Here is a 13,715-nt window from a genome sequence, read left to right on the forward strand (position 1 = left end):
GATGTGGGGCAAGGGGACCCTCCCAAACCCCATCTGCCCCACTCTCCATCCGTTCTCCCTCCTCTGGTGGGACTTGGGGCTGGAGTTGTCCCCTCCCACTCAGCTCTGCCTTGCTGAGACGTGTCCCAACACCTGGATGTGTCCCTTGTGGCTGACCCTCAGCCCTCTCCTCCATCAGAGCCTGCACAGCCCAAGACAGGGATGGGAACAGCTGTGGGACCATCACAAACCCAGTGCTGGGCTCCTCCATCAGCTGGTGGCCCATGGGCTTCCCCTTCACCTCCTGGCCAAGTAACCAGCATAGGGCTGGGGGGTTTGAGCATCCGAGGGCCAGCTGGGGGCTGTGGCAATGTGCCACCTCGAGCCGTCTGGCCGTGCCAGCAGCAGGGCAACGAGAGCTTATTTGGATTTGAACGATCTGTTTGCTCTGCAAAGCGAAAAATAAACGGAGGATGGCGGGCTCACGTAAACACCGTGCTATTTATGGGAGGCGTTTGCTGGAGCATCTCACAGCACATCTCCTCTACACACCCTCCACCGCGGGGACGAAGCTGTTACCCCATTATAGGGCTCAAGCCCTAACGCCAGAGGCAGCATATGGGGTGGGTACGCTCAGGACAGGGCACTGGGAGTGGAAAGGGCATCCCCAGAGAGCCCCGAAACCCCTCGCCCCCCGGCTTCCCAGGGCGAGTGTCCTTGCAATCAGCCTCTGGCTGGGAGCAGAGCAGGAAAACCGGCAGGTTCATCACGGGAGTGCAATGCGGAAGCAAACGCAGGCAGGTCCCAGCCTAATTGTATGCAAATCTCCCAAACACAGTGATTAAAAAACCACTCCTTTTCCTTAGTGGATTTGCAGGTTGTTCCCCTTCCCTGGACTCATGGCCCAGCACACTTAATTTTAGCAGCACCCCTAAAAAACCCATATTATGCCAAAAACAAGCTCGTCGGCTGCGAGTCTGACAAAGAGGGGTAGGAGCTCTCCCACCAGCCCGAGCCAGCTGTCCCAGGGCTTTGGTGTAGGCTGCAAAGGTTCAACGAGCAAATGCTGTTGCAGGTGGTTGCACAGAGCCTGTTCCTGATGGATGTGGTGTCATCTGCGCGTCCTCTGGGACATCAGGCCAGGGATTGTGTTGGGGATTCCTTAAAAATCCATGAAAGGTGATTTTCTGGTGAACATCAACCCCTGAGAAGGTTATTCAGGTCTTCCAGGCTCTTGCTGGGGTTTGGAAGGAGAAAATAGTCTGAGAGTTGCAATGGGTTGTGATGATCCCAAAGAAGTGTTGGATGAAGCTACTATGGGCAAATACCCGCTGCCATCCCCGGCGCAGCAGGAGAGGTGGGATGAAGGAGGACAAAGGGGGGACTTCAATATTCCTGCACTGGCTTTTCCACCTCGCCACCTTCCGTGAGATAGGGACAGGACCAAACCTTGGCCACGGCAGGAGGGAACGGCTGGTGTCTGGCTCCGTGTCAGCATGATGCACCCGAGGGTTTGGCGTGTCGGGGCCGGCGGAGCCAGCCCGCCCAGCTGACGAGACCAAACCTTGACTGAACACCCTCAGGGCTTGGCAGCAACCAAGAAATGCTTCTACAAGGACTCAAGTCAGGGCTTGGGCAGCTCATTTCCACCCATCTTTCTTCAACCTTTCTTGGGGGTTTGAGCTTTGCCCCTCCTGCCTCAGTTTACCTACATGAAGAGCAGCTCCGTGCTGCCATCCCAGGTGCTCAGGGCAGGAGAAGTTGAGGGTTTCTTCACCTCTTCCATCACAAGGACAATCCCACAGCCCTTCTGGTCACGGAAAGGGGCCTCTTAATTAGGCAAGTTAATTAGGAGCTTGGCTGGTGCCAGCAGCATAGTGCTATGTGCTTGGAGGGCTGACGTCTCCAAGAGATATTAATTAGGACGAGTGACCCCTCGAATGCCACGGTCCGGTGGATCCGGACAAGATGGCACAAGGTGAAAAAAGAAGGAGCAAACAAAGGGAAAACCCAGAACTTTCCCAAGGATGCCACCGCGGCGCTGAGACGCTGCAGAGTGATGCTTGTCCCATAGCAGCAACCCTGGGGCCAGCGGTCTGTGTGCGGGGTGACACAGAGCTGGTGGGACTCACTTGGGGTGCAGGGCTGCTCCATGACTTGGGCTCGGTTTCTCTCCCGTTTAACGGGGTACATGGCCCTTGGGAAGCCGTTTGGGGAGCAAGGAGCACCAGGCTTTTGCGGGGTGATGCATCCCCATCTGGACTTTGCAGCAGATACTCAGCAGCAATGACACAGTATAGAAAAAATTCCTGGGAGATAATTTAAACCAGCGAATCCTGGAGGGTGGATGGGGGAACAGCTCCTTCCCCACGGACTGACCCGTTCCACTGAGCGCCACCCAGCCCTGCTGCCCAGCATAGGTTTGAACGTGGGTTGGCAGCACTGACCATGCCCCGAGGGAGAAACTGAGGCATGGGTGGTAGTTGTGGGCACTCAGCAAGCGGGTGCCAGCGCGAGGACATACCCCAGCTCCCCTCCACTCCTGGCAGACGCCATATTAATGAGGCTGGTGGCTCCCACGCAGTGGCCGAAGGGACCAAACCCCGCTCTGGGCCCTGCCAGATGCCAGCCAGATGTTGCCTGCAGGCAGCTGGGTCTCAGCCAAGCCGGGTGCCCTGGCAGGGCAGGATGCTAATGGGCTTTTGTGCTTCCCTGGAGGGGAGGAACTGCTGAGACATCACTCATGGAAGAGAAAACACATCCAAAACCTGGCGAGCTCTCCGCCAGCGCCGTCCTTGGCACAGCAGTGGGGTAGAGCAGAGGTCTGCCCCTCTCGCCAGCTCTGCCGCGCGCCCTGGACCGCAGAGGGGTGCCGGCATCCGTCCCCGGGCCCCAACCCAGGCCCTTTACCTCTTCGCCACTGTGTCTTCCCCACCACGCGCTGGGTTTATTTTAATCCCCAGGGAGCCCCGGGAGCGTTATCGAGCCAGGCTGCCGGCCAAGAGCTATTCCTGCCCACTGCTTCGGTGGCACAGGACGGGGTTAAACCTTTCCATCCCTACAAATCAGTTCAGAGGAGGGTTAAAACCCTTTGCTCCCACTCCATGGCCACCCCTTAAACAAACCCAGTGCTTGTTTAGCCTCCCTTTTTATTTGAAGTAGCCCATGGAAAGGCAGGATGGTGCTTGCTACCTCCAGTCCCCACAGGCACGAGCCGTGCCCATGGGGAGGGAGGAGGGAGGCTGGTGGTGTAAGTGCTCTGAAGCACACAGCAGCGATGACAGATCTTTCTGGGGCAAAGACTGGTGTGAAACAGTGATTCCCAGGAAAGGAAAAAAAAAAAGAGGAGGGAGGAAAATGTAAAAGGAAAAATGTGCCTTCTGCGAGTCCTGGTTCGCTACGAGAGATGAAAGAGGGGAACATCCTCCCTTGCTGGATCTCTGAAATGGTATAATCATTTTCTGATTGGTTTGGGGGGAAATATTGGGAAGGGGATAACGAGCCAAGTGGGTGTTGCACCTCGAAGACCCCCACACCAGCCCCAGACCTGGAGCTGCAGTGGCCTGGGGGCACGGGCTCTTACCCCCTCGTACTCCATAGGGGTGGTGGAAGATGAGGGTTTGGGGTGAAGGACAAAGGAGGGGGTGAAGGAGTGACAGCAACGGAGGGAAGCGGCCGAGGAGGATGGGGCTGGGCTGGTTCGGTGCCTCGGGGAAGAGGATGGAGAGGTGTCCCCTCGCATGGGGCGTGGAGAAAAGCCACATCCCCACGGCTGCTGCTTCCAAAGTTTGCATTTCTCGCTTTATAAATGTATCCCGTGTTTCTATTTTAAAATTCTCCACTTCTAGCTTCCAGATGTCACTTACTCACTTACTGCATCTCCCTCGGCCGGGCGGGCAGCTCGCGATGTCGGTAACAGGGTTTATTTCCCCGCTCAGACACTTACAGACCGTAACCACATCGCCACGCTCCAACGCAAAAGCTTTTGTTCCACCCGACTCCTGCAGCCTCCAAGCCCTGCACTCTGCTGCAGCCCAACTTATTGCCTTCCGATTGATCTAAGCTGAAATGTTTTATTTCCAGAAATTAAGTCAGGACAGAAATTCACTGGCCAGGTCCTCTATGTTGTAGGAAAAGCTGTTTAAAACCTTCCCACGTGCCTAAACCTACAGATTCCTATCGCAGACTTGGAAAATTCCTTATCAGCAGAGGGGATCCACCTCCTGCCCTGTTCCTCTTCTCCTCTTCCAGCTGGGATCCTTCCCCCCTGAGCCTGGAGCAGCACAAACATTACCCGAACTGTCTGAGCGCCGGCGAAAACAGCCTCCCAGCCCTGGTCCCTTGGGGCTGGCTTCTCCGGGACAGTGACGCCGCAGCGGGACATGTGACATTTTGCATTGCACAGAGCAACCCCGAGCTGATCGGCGGCGACGTTCCCACAGCTGGCTGCCTTCCTCGGGGACGCGCGACCAGAAGTCCCCGGCCACGAGCTCAGAGCATATTGGCTTCGACAGACGTGGAGGCTGCTTCTCCTGCCTTTCCTCCCCTCGCTCCCATGGGTAGGGAGGATTTGGGGTGCAGGACCCAGCTTGGGACTCACCCAACCTCGGGGTGGGAAGCCCCCTGATAAATTTGTGCCCTGGGAGGAGGCAACTTGGTGCTGCGATGCCCCACGGACCTGCTGCCACTGCAGGATGCTGCTTGGCTCCGGGGCTCGGAGGTGATGCAGAAGTGGGGACCCATTCCCAGAGGTTCGGTGCTGCAGAAGTCAGCTGGCTGGCAACAACTTTTGGGGTGCTGAAAGCCCCCAGATACTCTCCTAGCTCTGGGGGTGGGGGCAGAGAAGGGGTGAGGGAGGGATGCGGACATCACCTTGCTGGGAAGGGCTGAGAGGAGGGGTGAGCTGGGAGAGCACTGGGATGAAGGACAGAGACCTCAGGCAGGCGTTGTGAAGGCAGCTGGGTGCATAACCCCAAATTTCCTCCCCTCTCCCCCCAGGAGCAGCCCCTTCCCACAAAAAGCCCTGGCTGAAGTGGTGTTTGCCATCCGTGTCCGTCTCCTTCATCCAAGGTGGAGGTGCGGGGATGGAGCAGGGGAAGGAATGTCCCATCTCTGTCCCCATCCCTTGTGTTTTCCTGCAGGGATGAAAGAGGGTGAAACCACAGCTCACGCCTGCTCGGCCTCCCCGAAATATCGCAGGGGGCCAGGAGTTGGGGTGCTCTACCTCCACGGGTCCCCTGCGTTTAAAGCGGGGCCAGAACCCAGCACAGCCACCGAAGAGGCACTGGGAAAGAAAAATCCAGATATGGCCCCATCTGCACCCCAGGGTCCCCTCCTGGGGACAAGGGACCTGCCCAGCCCCAGGGGTAACTGGGGCTCCCAGTTTCAGTTCCCTAAATAAATGCTCTTGATAAGGCAGAGACCAACACGAACGCCGGTGGCCGAGGGGTTCCGCTCCCCCCAGCCATTTCACTCCCCAAAAGTGATTAAATTGATGTGGCCAAAGGGACCAGATGTGACACGGACACTGGACAAGAGCATCATGTGAGGGACAGAGGGGACAGCTCCTGCAGGAGAAATATAAAGGGGAGGGGGGGGGAAAAAACCCTCAAAGCACATTCCTGTCCCTCCCGATGGGGTGAAAGTCGAGCTGCTCCCCAAGAGAGACTTGAGGGCAAGTGTGGCTGCTAGAGCTGAGGGCAAAAATTCATTCAAATTCCTTCCCCGGGAATATTTCACCTCCAGCTGAGCACAAAAATGCAAAGGAAAAGGTTTCCGGGAAGTCCCCCCGCTTCCCCAGAGCCTCCCCTCCCTGGACTGGGATGTTTTGGCCCAAAAGATGAACGAGGGGACTGGGAGGGAGGGCAGGAACCGGAGGAAGCCAAACCCTGGGAGCTATTTTCAGCCCTTGGGCAGGAAAAGCACCTGCTGGGGTCATTACGCTGCGGGAAAAAACAAACCTCGAGATTTTCTCCCTGGGGAGGGGGTGGGAAATGAATAGTTGGGCTCATCTCTGGTGAGGAATCGGTGCTGGATACGAGGGGGTCACCCCGAGGGTTTGCAGGTCCCATTCCCCTCTCTAAGCCTCCAGGCAAAGGGCTGGGTCTACACCCCAGACCCTGCATGGGGAAGTGGTGGGGTTTTCTTCCTACCCCCTCAAAAAAAGGGGGTTCAAAGGAGTCTGAGCTGCTCTTGGGCTCTCACTTGGGGTGTGCAGCCCTAAATCTGGCCTTGGCGTGCAGATAACCGGGCTGCTGGTGCCCTCTCCCGTTGGCCGCGCCACATGGCCGCAGCGGCTGGAGAGGGCTGATGGGTTCTGCAGCCCTCCTGGCAAGGAGCAAGGGGTCTCGGGGGACCCTCGTGTGACCCAGCCAAGAAAAGCGGGAGGGAGGGGGGTTATCCTCGGTCACAACCTCAGGGATATGAAAATTTGCATTTTGAGGCTTTTTTTTTTCCTCGCAGGCAGCCAGGGGTTGCGTTTGCTCAGTGGTTGAGGCGGGCTGGAAGGAGCTCGACCCCTTGCAATAGGGTGTGGGGAGCACCCCAAAAACATCTACCCCATTTCTGTTTCCTCCGCCAAAACCCACCAGCCTTTCTCACCCCTCCCAGCCCTTCCTCACCCCTCCCAGCCCTTCCTCATCCTCCCCCAGCTGTGGTCCATCTCCACCAGCTCATTGGGTGCAGGACATCCCTCCAGTGGGTGGCCCGGGGAGCCCCATGGGGTGCAGCGCTGCCTGCCCAGCGTTGGCTCTCACCACTGTGGGGTCGGGATTATCCTCCAGCCGCTTGACCGGTCCCGACAGCACGTGCCAGAGCGGCCGACAGCTGAGCATGCGAGTGGGAGTTGGGGTGTTGCTGAGGCACGGCCCCCCCCCCATGGGGCTGAACATGCTGTCGAGGGGGAAATCCAGCCTTGGAGGGGGGGGGACACCGAGGCTGGGTGCTCATGGGGGGGCTGAGCTGGCAGCCTCTCCCCCCGCCACGGGAATTTGCAGGGTGAGGCCCCTCCGGAAGGGCTGGGTGCCCCTCCCTGGGGACCGGCTTGTCTGGCATCACTGCTGGCATGTCACGGGGAGGGTCTGCCATCCCTTCTCCCCTTGGGCATCCCACTCCGAAGCCACAAAATCCCCACAACCCTCCCTCCCCAGCTCTCTGAGTTACCACGGGGTGCCCTACATGAGGGGGTCACCCCGCCTTGTGCCGACATTTGCTGCCCCATGGGGTGGAGGCAGAAAAACACAAGAGTCACTAGTTTATGTCCTGAAAGCCCCACATCAGCATCACCGGCTCCTTTTTCCCCCTGTTCGCTGGATCCTGACCCCACAGCACCAGCCCCGGGTTGGGCCATGGGGGCTGGATGAGCCCCAGCAGGAACATGCCCACCATGGGACAAGACAATGGTCACCCACCCAGGAGACCTGACTTGCAGCAACCCGGCTGTTTTCCCAGTTCTGTCCCATACCTGTATCAATGATCTGGACGAGGGTATCGAGGGCACCCTCAGTAAGTTCGCAGATGACACCAAGTTGGGCGGGAGTGTTGATCTGCTGGAGGGCAGGAAGGCTCTGCAGAGGGGTCTGGACAGGCTGGATAGATGGGCCGAGGCCACTGTGTGAGGTTCAACAAGGCCAAGTGTCGGGTCCTGCCCTTGGGGCACAACAACCCCATGCACCGCTACAGGCTGGGGGAGGAGCGGCTGGAAAGTGCCTGGTGGGAAAGGACCTGGGGGTGTTGGTCGATGGCAGCTGGATATGAGCCAGCAGTGTGCCCAGGTGGCCAAGAAGGCCACCAGCATCCTGGCCTGTATCAGCACTAGTGTGGCCAGCAGCACTAGGGCAGGGATCGTCCCCCTGGACTCAGCACTGGTGAGGCCGTACCTCGAGTTTTGGGCCCCTCACGACAAGAAAGACCTTGAGGTGCTGGAGCGAGTCCAGAGAAGGGCAACGGAGCTGGTGAAGGGTCTGGAGCACAAGTGTGATGGGGAGCGGCTGAGGGACCTGGGGGTGTTTAGCCTGGAGAAAAGGAGGCTCAGGGGAGACCTTCTCGCTCTCTACAACAGCCTAAAAGGAGGGTGTAGCGGGGTGGGGGTCGGTCTCTTCTCTCAGGTAACAAGTGATGGGATGAGAGGAAACGGCCTCAAGCTGCGCCAGGGGAGGTTCAGGGTAGACATTAGGAAAAATGTCTTCACAGAAAGGGTTATTGGGCATTGGAATGGGCTGCCCAGGGAGGTGATGGAGTCACCATCCCTGGAGGTGTTTAAGAAAAGTCTGGATGTGGCACTTAGTGCCATGGTCTAGTTGACACAGTGGTGTTGGGTCAAAGGTTGGACTCAATGATCCCGGAGGTCTCTTCCAACCTGGTTGATTCTGTGATTCTGTGACTCCCTCTTCCGCGTGGCTCCAGGCTTCCCATCTCAGGGCTGTCCCCTGCTAGGGGACACTGCTGTCCCCAGGTCCCGTCCCTGGGCCTTGCGCCATCTCCCTGGCCCAGACAGCTGTCCCTCTCGGGGGGTCGAATACCCACCATATGTCGCTGCTGAATCCCTCGCATTCTTGGGTCTTCCTCCAAACACCCACCTGTCCTCCAGCTCGCCCGAGCCAGACTCTCCCACCCTGGGGAAAACAGCCCCTTGTTGACAACCCAAGTCCCCCCCTCCCCGCCCAGTCCCTCTGTGACACCTGTGGGGACAGCCTGGCCAGTGCCACCATGACGGATGGAGGAGCAATATCTCACATGCCGGGGATGCCCCTGGCATGGGGGGACTCCGGATGGGAGAGCCCACGGTGGGGTTCATTAGCAGGGGGTCCTGCCGAGTGAATCCTTCCTCCAGCTGCAGTGTGGGGCTGGGGGCTGGGAAGAGGAAGGGCCATGCCCAGGCCATGGGGTCATGGAGCAAGGGAGGCCATGGCGGGGCAGAAACGCAGGAGGTTTAGCGCTGGCATGCGGCAGAGCATCACCCAATGAGGGCAGGAAAGCAGGGGGATCAGAGCACCCGAGATGGTGACTGGACTGGGAGCCAGCAGGCTGGTGGGTCAGGGCACCCAGTATGGTCCATGAAGTGGACTCCAACAGACTGGTGTGTTGGGGCACTTGGTTTAGTATCCAGACTGGGATCCAGGCTGGGATCCAACAGGCTGTAGGGCACCCACTAATATCCCCAGACTGGGATCCAGTTGACTGGTGTGTTGGGGCACCCAGTATTGTCCCCAGACTGGAATCCAGCGGACTGAGGGCTACTTACCCACCAGCACCTCTCCGTTGAAACCCCCTATCCCAGATCAAACCTGGAACAATAATTAATAACCAAAATACAACCATTCTCCGAATGGACTTTATACCTCCATCGTTATCCCCATTTTCATGATGGGGAAACTGAGGCACAGAGCCTGGCACCTCGAGCTGTGGGGATGAGTGACAAGGAGGGGACCAAGGACACCAAGCCTCATGGGGACATGGTGCTGCAGGGGCATGAGCAGCCCCATCCCATCACCCTCCCAACCCACCAGTGAACCTAAACTGGGCGAGCTGGTCCATGTGGGTGAGAAAGGTGCCATTGGCTGGTCCTGCCACCACTACTCCCATCTCAGCCGGGGACAGACAGCAGGACACCTTCCCCCATTGCTCCCCAAAAGGGAGTTTAGGTTGGGCCCTAAACCCAACCCCGCATCCCCAGCAGGCTGAGAGGTGGCTGGCGGGGACAGGGTTGAAGGGACAGGCTCTGCTGTGGCCCCATGGCGGCCGAGCAGCTGTCGCCGTCCCAAATCTCTGGCGAGCAGGCACGTCGGAAATCCCGGGTGTCGGAGGAGAGCTCTGCTCCGCATTCCTCGGTCGGGAGCGGGGAGAGGGCCAAGCATCTCCCCGCCGCCTGCAGCTGCTCCCAAATATGTTACGACTTGTCACTGCGGCAGGAAGGGATGTCGGCAAGCCTGGAAAGCGAGAGGGGACGTGGGGCAGCGGGGTGTCCGGGAAGGACGGCAAGGTGGGTCCCATTGGAAGTGGTGTTTTGGTGGGACCACTCTTCTGTGCTGAAATCCCAGCGGGATGATCTCTGTACTGGGTTGTGGCCACCCCTGGCCTCTCTGTCCCCATCAGTGGGACAGTGCCCACACCCCGGGGATGTAGATGCTACCTCCACCACCCAGCTTGCTTTGCCAGTCCCTAAAACCTGCTGCTTCTTCTGCCCTTTCTGATGGAAGGAGTGAGCCAGCACCATCCCCACCTCACTGCTGCAGTGCAGGGACCGTGCAGCTCCATGCATCAGGTATCATAGAATCACAGACTGGTTTGGGTTGGAAGGGACCTTAAAGATCACCTAGTTCCACCCCCCCTGCCACGGGCAGGGACATCTTCCACCAGACCAGGCTGCTCCAAGCCCCATCCAACCTGGCCTTGAACACTGCCAGGGAGGGGGCAGCCACAGCTTCTCTGGGCAACCTGGGCCAGGGTCTCACCACCCTCACAGCAAAGAATTTCTTCCTCATATCTCATCTCAATCTCCCCTCTTTCAGTCTAAAACTGTTCCCCCTCGTCCTATCACTCCATGCCCTTGTAAAAAGTCCTTCTCCAGCTTTCCTGTAGCCCCTTCAGGTACTGGAAGGTACTAGAAGGTCTCCCCGGAGCCTTCTCTTCTCCAGGCTGAACAGCCCCAGCTCTCTCAGCCTGTCTCCATAGCAGAGGTGCTCCAGCCCTCTGAGCATCTCCGTGGCCTCCTCTGGACTCACTCCAACAGCTCCGTGTCCTTCTGTTGGGGGCCCAGAGCTGGATGCAGCACTGCAGGGGGGGTCTCACGAGAGCGGAGCAGAGGGGCAGAATCCCCTCTCTCGCCCTGCTGGCCACGCTGCTGGGGATGCAGCCCAGGTAGGGACGTGCACGGGGTGTGTGCAGCTCCACGCACCAGGCAGGGGCACGCACTGGGCTGCAACATGCTTATGTGCTTCCCCAAAACTCAGCAAATCAAGACCGTCGGCCATGGTGGGAAAGCAAAGCAGTCGGGGCAGCCCCCGGGCGCCTCTCCGTGACCCCACTCCATGGACTCCATGGCCACCAGCTTGGGAACCTGCCCCGGAGCAGCAAGGACAAACCCTCCTCACTGGGATTTTCTCAATGGATGCGTATTTTTAGCTCGGGCCTCGTGGCTGCCCGTCCCCACTGGCCGTGACGGGGTGAGCCGTCCCCACGAGGCCTCCGCCAGCCAGGGGAAGGTCACCCCGTGACGGATCGCAGCACGTTCTGCCCGGGGCTCACACAGCGTCGCCTTTGTGTTCCTCCCAGCCGCCACCATCCATCACGGGCTAACCTGACAGCCGGCAGCAGAGCCCTAATCCCCCGCCGGCTCCGAATTACCCGGGGCGCAGCCTGCAGCCGCCGTGGGCACCCAGGGGACCTGGAAAAAGCTGCCCCGCTTGTCCATCCCCTGGCAGTCGTCTTTGTGGGGTGCTCAGGGGGTGCGGGCTATGACAGGAGCCCCCTGGTTGCCCACACACCGCCGTCTCTTGGTGATGGCTACTTGCCCAGCAGTTATTGTTATCCCTGATTTGACATCCAGTGGGATGAGTCCCCTGGACCCACGGACCCCAGACCCCACTGTACCCCCCTGCTGTATCTGGGGTTAAGGTCACCCTTGGCAAAGAGGGTCTGATGGAGGAGCAGAGCCGCAGGTGGGTGGGCACAGCGTTATCCCGGCTCCCCGTACCCGTGGCAGCGTGGACAGCCTGGATGAGACACCCCAAAAGGTGCTGGAGCGAATGCAGGTGCTGAGTGTGGGGTCCCTCTTCCCCAGTCCCCATTCCATGCTGCCACCGGGTGCCCTTTCCTCCCATCTCCACGGGCTGCCTCCTGCCTCCGCTGCCTGCTCAGCCATGGGGTCACGGTGGGCTCAGTGGCCCATCAGTGCTGGCTGGACCCATGTCCCTCCCTGCTCCCCTTCTGGGTGGGGATGGGCCACCGGGGCGGCCGGCGCCTGCTCCGCCGACGCTGCCTCTCTTTTATGAAGTGCTAAATGCTTGACCGCTCTCTTGTACGGGTCCGCCACATGCCCCGTGGAGCTGGTTATGTCACTGCCGGGTTCCTCATCCTCCAAACACCCTCTTGCAATTAAAAAAAAACGTTTATATGGTAGAGGCGGGGTGGTCCTGCAGGCATCTGTCATCCAGGGACCTGGCTGCAGCTCAAGGGGCTCAGTGGGGTCAGGTCTACCAGCAAGTGCCACTGGTAAAGGTCCCCACGAGCAAGTCAAACTGCTTGATGTGGTGATGGGAAGTTGATATAGAATCATAGAATCACAGAATCGTTTGGGTTCTAAAGGACCTTTAAGATCATTGAGTCCAACCATTACCCCAGCACTGCCAAGGCCACCACTAACCCATGGCCCTCAGCACCACATCTACACAGGTTTTAAATCCCCCCAGGGATGGGGACTCCACCACTGCCCTGGGCAGCCTGTGCCAGCGCTTGACAACCCTTTCAGGGAAGAAATTGTCCCTGATCTCCAATCTAAACCTCCCCTGGTGCAACTTGAGGCCGTTTCCTCTCATCCTATCGCTTGTTACCTCATATAAAGCCCCTGGACTTGGGTCTTCCCCTTGTAACTGCTTTGCTCCTGCCACTGGCTCCTCTGCACGCTCTCAGGGACAAATCCTGCCTCTTCCTAACTGTTTTAGTGCTTTCACCTAACACAGGGGCCAAGCCAGTGCTCCGATTTCTTTCCTTCTTGAGTATTTTGGGGGTTTGAGCCATGCTGAAGGTGAACCTCAAGGCTGCGGGTCCTGCTTTCCTTACTGCAGATATTTTATAGATGCTGAAACCGTGGGGACAGCAAATCCCCAGGGCTGAGCCCCCATGAGAGCTGAAATCAGGGTGAGGATGTGTTATAAAGCTCCTGTCCCCAAAGAAATCACTACAAAGAGAGGAGAGGATCGTGGTGGGCTCCAAAAAGGCGAGAAATCAACCCAAAGCCAGCAAGGGTGCCAGCAATGGGTGCAGGGAATGCGCTGTGGTGCAGCCTCACCAGGAGGGGGGATTTGGGGAAGGAAAATCCCAGCAGGGCTGGCCCTGCTCTTTGCTGACATTCTTTCCACTGACCGATCCCTCGGCTGGAATCTGGCCGGGAGCAGGAATAGCAGGAGATGGGAGATGGAAAAAAAATCCCTTCTGAATTAAAGACAAAGCTGGAGAGACGCAGTGGAGTGGTTGGAGTCAGTAGGGAAGGGCTGGGGATGGGTTAAAATCCCACCCACGCTGCTGGTCATGCAGCATCCATGATTGTGCCTCAGTTTCCCCTTTGGGAAGGTGGGAGCAATGTGTCTTTGCTGGGAGAGGGGTGCGGCAGGATGGCATTGGGGCTTTGGTTATCGGCGTGTACAGAGGCCAGTACCCCTCCGAGATCCTCTGCCGGTGGGTGGGGACACAGAGGAGAAGGTGTCCTTTGGGTTTGGTGCACGGGAGAAGCCACAAACGTGGATTTTCTGTTAAAAATGATGCTCTGGGATAAGGGACTTGGCCAGGGACATTCAGGAAGCCCATGGTGGAGGAAAGGCTGAGCCTGGTGTGGTCCTGCCGGCCCCTGCCTGCTCCGTTCCTGTGGGCCAGGCAGGAGGGATGGGCAGCGGGGCGCAGGGGCTGGCACTGGGATGGGTGCTGCATGGCCAGGGGTGCCCACGGGGAAAGGGCTGGACGCCGCGGTGCTCCCTGCCTCGGGATGTCCCTTCCAGGGCTGGATTCCTCCACTCCCCGTGGTT

This window comes from Nyctibius grandis, chromosome 27 (assembly GCF_013368605.1).
Source record: "Nyctibius grandis isolate bNycGra1 chromosome 27, bNycGra1.pri, whole genome shotgun sequence".
Taxonomy (NCBI): Eukaryota; Metazoa; Chordata; class Aves; order Nyctibiiformes; family Nyctibiidae; genus Nyctibius; species Nyctibius grandis.